The sequence below is a fragment of the Triticum aestivum genome, chromosome 4A (genome assembly GCF_018294505.1).
Source record: "Triticum aestivum cultivar Chinese Spring chromosome 4A, IWGSC CS RefSeq v2.1, whole genome shotgun sequence".
In the NCBI taxonomy this organism is placed as follows: Eukaryota; Viridiplantae; Streptophyta; class Magnoliopsida; order Poales; family Poaceae; genus Triticum; species Triticum aestivum.
This window is the reverse complement of record NC_057803.1, coordinates 660,073,537-660,078,851: the sequence shown is the minus strand read 5'-3', so window position 1 is coordinate 660,078,851 and position 5,315 is coordinate 660,073,537. Positions and strand designations below refer to the sequence as shown.

General features: G+C 48.9%; 1 long non-coding RNA gene across 2 annotated transcripts in view; it reads left to right on the top strand.

Annotated features, from left to right (window-relative positions):
* The first annotated feature begins 448 nt into the window (after positions 1-448).
* Positions 449-5,315, top strand: part of LOC123087929 (uncharacterized) — a 6,493-nt gene continuing 1,626 nt past the window's right edge. Inside the window, exons 1-4 of one of the 2 annotated variants that reach the window (XR_006441598.1) lie at positions 449-906; positions 1,077-1,184; positions 1,285-1,495; positions 2,953-3,046. This is a non-coding gene — a long non-coding RNA (uncharacterized lncRNA). Of the gene's footprint in view, positions 1,185-1,284; positions 1,496-2,952; positions 3,047-5,315 lie in introns of both variants that reach the window. The other variant, XR_006441597.1, reaches the window with a different exon arrangement.

Genomic DNA, 5,315 nt, shown 5'->3' with positions numbered 1-5,315 from the left:
GACTTCGATCAAGAAGAGATATTGGGGGACATAATCCGCGACAGAGGTGATGTAGTCTTGTCGTTTCTCAACGACATCGAAGAAGGTCTGCAAGGAGAGGAAGCAGGCTGCGGTGATCAAACAATGGAGGAGGGTCATGATCGTGATGAAGGCTCCGGTGACCGAATGGAGTCGGGATCAGCTTTTGCGAAGTCCGGCTATATATATATATATATATATATATATATATATATATATATATATAAATTAAGCCTGTGCTGATTAGCTAACTGATGCATTAATTGTTTTGGTATGTATCTCTCCCTAATAATAATAAAGCACGGATTGAGTCTCGGGGTTCACCGTCGCGATGTTTTTTAGAAAGGCCCTTGTTGTTTTGACAATTAAACCCGTCGTCCTGATAAGCTAACTCGAACCGGTACACCCGAGATAAAAGAAAGAAAATCAGCCTCCCCGACCCTGCCTCCCAATCCCATCTCCATCTCCTGCCATGCCGTGCGCCGCCCCGTGCGCCGCCGCCGCCACCGCCCACCACGCAGGCGCGCCTACCCTTACACGGCCGGCTACACGCGGACGACGCTCGAGCGCACCTTCTATATCAGGTCAACACGACGGCTTGAGCGGTTGGGGGCGGCACGGCTGCTCGATGTAGATTGCAGAACGGTGGCGGCGGCTGGAGCTTGCAGGGGCCGGATCCGTGAGTGGCAGTGGCTGGGGAGGCTGATTCGAAGGCGGGCGGCGAGGCAGGGGTCGTCGGTGACGAAGAGGAAGGCTGGAGAGGCGGAGCTTCAGTTTTCCCTGGTATGAAAGAGAAACAGAAGAGGATTTGGGGAGGAGAGGTAGGGAGAAGAAGAATGGGGGAAGAAGGATAGCTGGCCTCCTCGGCACATGCCATACGATCTAAAGGTCTGACCATGGTGCTCTTCTCCCATCTTCTAATTTAATCAGAAAGAAGCAATCAGCAAAGCGGGAGCTGTAGAATCAGAGTCCACCCTTCTCTGCAGCTCAATCATGGGGTTGTTGGTGGCTTCACGCTCGCCTTACAACCTTCATGACACTTGCCACATGATCTGCAGGACTGCCCCATGGTGCTGGTACGGGAGTTCTAGCATCAAACAAGATACCACTACCATGGTTTTCCCTGAGCTTAATCACTTATGTCTGCATGCGGAAAATATAGCCTGGTAAGAAGTTGAAACATCAACCTGAATTTCTCAAGTGCGCCTATTACATCGATAAGTAGCACTGTCGCACTGCTAATCTGAATACAATTTGCATTGACAGGTATACATATGTAGTAGATGGGTACATAATTAACTGAGATACAAGTATGAAGTGCTGCAGTTGCAACAGATCTTCATCAAGTTCCTTCAAAAATTGCACGAAGCGTCCAATGTTGCCACCAAGTTCGCCGGAGGAAGAAGCACCGAATTCGCTGGAGGAACAAGAACATCGGTCGAGCCGCCCAACGTCGCCTGCAGCGGCTACACCAGAGGTATTTATCCCCTCGAAAGCTAATCACTAGATGGAATCCCCTGTTTTAGTTATTTTTTCTGTCCCCCTGCTCTGTCTGCGGCGATATATACGGTTATACTAGCAGTTTTCAACAGCAGCAGACTAGCCTGCCCAGTCTGAACTTTGAGAATGTTTCTCAGTTCATGTTCAACTTTGATCCTTTTTTCAGTTAATGTACTAAGCACTTCCTGTGTGAATCTGAGAATCTCACTGAAACCTGTGTTTCATTGTGTGTATTCAGCCTATCGAGTCGAGTTTCAGGCTGATCATAAGCAAACCTCAGTTTAAGATGTGATGCTGATTTAATTTGTGTGCTGCACCATCATCCATATCTTCAATTTCAAGCAGTTCCATGGCAAGTCAAATACATTTTTTCTTTGTTTATGACAGTACATATTTGACAGGTTAAAGCATGTACTATTGTGCATACTGATGTGTAACAAGCCTTTCCCACTAGCAAAACTGAAAGTATATATAGCTTATATGTACTGTACTTTCAGTAATAAAGATGCCAGTGTCATTACTTTTTCAGTTAGGGGTTAGTGAGGATTCACTCACAGTCTGGTTCAATGCTCACCATGTTATTTCCATAAAAGGGAAATAGTGATATGAGGTCATCATCATCTGACAAATAAGAAATTAGTCAATGCCACCCACAAAAAAATGAGGTCAACACTATTTAGAGAAGAATGGAACTCACTGTATTAGGATACCAAATTCTCACTATATGCTTATCAGTAGTTATCAGTTTAGGTTCTTGAAAGTTTTAGAGGCCGTCGCTAGCTTTCCAAAGGTACCTCAGTGTTCTATGGTTAGAAATAGAAGGTAACATACAGGAGGCCAAATATTGACATGGTTCGGTCATCCACATATTCTAGAAACAGCATATCAGATTTAACAACTATCTTAGGAGTAGCAGACACACATATATATAATTTAGAAAAGATCTACAGTAGAGAAAGAAAATGACCAAAACTGAAACTGTATAACTGGAGGCATTAAACCAACTACTTTCTCTGTTTTTTTATGTATTTTGCATTATGTTTCAGCTAATCAGCGATACATGCCCCTGTTTCGGTCCTTTTTCTTCTGAAAAATTGGTAATCCTGGAGAACATATTGGAAGCTGATGGTGTAGCATTGCAGTGTTGCATTGCATATATTTGCATACGAGAGTTACTGCCATGGCATGTTAATGTCAAGAGCCATTGGTAGGCAAGCTGCTTCCTATAGTGACTAATTGTGGCTCTGCCAGGTTTCTCTACACTGATAGTGTGCAGTGAGAAGTATGATGGGCCAAACAAATAGTTCTTGTTCATAGTGGTTCAAATTTAAATGTTTTAATTATAGCTTTTTGTCCCTCTTGTTTTAGTCGATGTTAAGAAGCGCTTCTTTCATGAGCTTAGTTTGATTTGGCCCGGTTTTGATGCCTCTGCAGTGTGTGCGCATGCTCAACAGGTACTGTCACAACAACTCAATTTCTTCAGATGTGGCATAGGAAGTCATGTCCTCATGTGCTACTATTTCTAGAGGTAGACTCCTAATCAAATAAAAGTTTGTTGTCTGATTCATGATACAATATTTGTGCTTGGTGGAATAAATCTCCAAGATGACTTAATTCATTTTGTTAGCTGAATGGTACGACCATATGAATAGCATATGCCTGTACCACATATAATCTAGGCTGCCCGGAAGTGCAGTAAAAAATAGTGATATGATGAGCTGGGGTTAGAAGTTCACAGTGTTGAATACAGAATCAGGCTTTTTTCTTGAATTATTTTTTTCGAGAAAATGCAAAGGGCTTTTGCATTTCATTGCATTGAAAAGGTGGAGTTTTGATACAATCCTCCTAGGAGGTTAGTTACAAGTTACAGCTTACAGCCTTGGTCAGCTATACTAGTGCACGTCCCAGGTGGGCGGCAGAATGACGCGTAGGCCGTGGGCGCCCGCTCTTGCCCACTGCTTGGCTTCCTCTTTGATCTTCGAGACCAGGACCTGAACCAGGGGCTGGGCGCCCTCAAAGATGCATTCGTTGCGCTGTTTCCAGATCATCCATGGTGTCAACACAGCAATGGAGGCTAGGCCCTTACGCATCAGTGTTGGTGTGTTTTGCCTTGCCTGCAGCCACCAGTCCATCAATGAATCTTCGTGGCTTGGCCCTGCACTGGTCATCCGTAGCCAGGACAGGATTTCGTGCCAAGTCTGCCTGGCGAAGGGGCACTCCAAGAGGAGGTGGCGCATCGTCTCGGGAGCCTGGTCACAGAGTGGGCATCTTGGCTGATGCTGGAGACCGCGTCGAGCCAAGCGGTCGGCCGTCCAGCACCGGTCTTGGCTGGCCAGCGAGTGAAAAAACTTCACTCTTGGCGGCGCCCAGTTCTTCCATATGAGCTTCCACGAGAAGCAAGTCATGGATCCCTGGAAGGTGGCAAGATAGCATGAGCTAGCAGAGTATATACCGGAGGCTGTCCATCTCCAAACTAGCTAATCAGGGGTGTCCGAGAGCGTTATATGCTCGATCGCCAGCCAGACTTGAAGGTACTGGCCAATCTCGTGTATGCCCAAGGTCCCATGAATGTCCCTGGCCCAGCTATGGCCTTGCAGTCCTTCAGCGATGGTCCGGATTTTGCGCCGGTGCTTGGGTATGCACTTGTAAAGTGACGGGGCGATCTCGCAAATGGATTGCCCATTTATCCAGCGGTCTTCCCAGAAATATGCCGTTGTTCCGTTTCCGAGGGTCATCGTGGTGGACGCGAAGAAGAGCGCTCGCTCCTCGGCAGAGAATTGTAGGTCGAGGCCATTCCAGGCGCGCTCATGGTCAGTGCGCGAGAACCATAGCCATCGTAGCCGTAGAGCAAGGCCAGCGCGCTCCAGGTCCTGGACACCCAGGCCTCCGTACGATATGGGGCGGCAAACGCGGCGCCAGTTGACATGGCAGTGGCCTCCATTGGCGGCAGCGCGGCCGGCCCACAAGAAGTCGCGCTCAATCTTCTCAATTTGACGAAGCGTCTTCTTAGGCGGCGCATAGGCGAGTAGTTGATGCACGGGGATGGCGCTCAGCACAGACTTCACCAGCGCAAGCCTCCCAGGCTTGTTCATCAGGTTGGCCTTCCAAGAGGGGAGCCGGCCAGCAATCCCATCAACTAGGGGCTGCAGTTGGGCAGCAGTTGGTCGGCCTACCGTGAGGGGGATCCCGAGGTAGGTGATCGGCAAGTTGACGATGGGGTAGCCTAGGTGCGCAAGTGCTGCTGTCGCCTCGTCCGTGTCACAGTGCAGCAACGAGGCAGAGCTCTTGGCATAGTTCACCCTTAGGCCGGAAGCGCGGCCGAAGAGCGTCAGGACCTCCCGCACGGCAATGATGTCGCTGGGCGAGCAGTGGCAGAATAGCACCACATCGTCCGCGTACAGCGACATAGTGGGAATGGAGCGCCTCGGGTGTAGCCGTGCCATGACTCCCATGTCAATAGCGCGCTTGATGAGCCTGCCCAAGATGTCAACGGCGAGCACAAATAGTTGTGGTGACACAGGGTCACCCTGCCGGAGCCCCTTGCAGTGCCAGATAGGAGGCCCTGGCTCACCGTTCATCAGTATGCGTGTGCTTGCCGAAGATAGGAGGATGGCGATCCACTCCATAAATCTATTTCCGAAGCCATATTGGCGCAGGGTTTCCATGAGGAAGGGCCAGGCTAGGGAGTCGAAGGCCCGCGCAAGGTCAAGCTTGAGCAAGACTCGCGGGGCACCCAACTGGTGGAGAAGCCGGGCCGATTGCTTGACTAGAATGAAGTTGTCGTGGAGGCTCCTGCC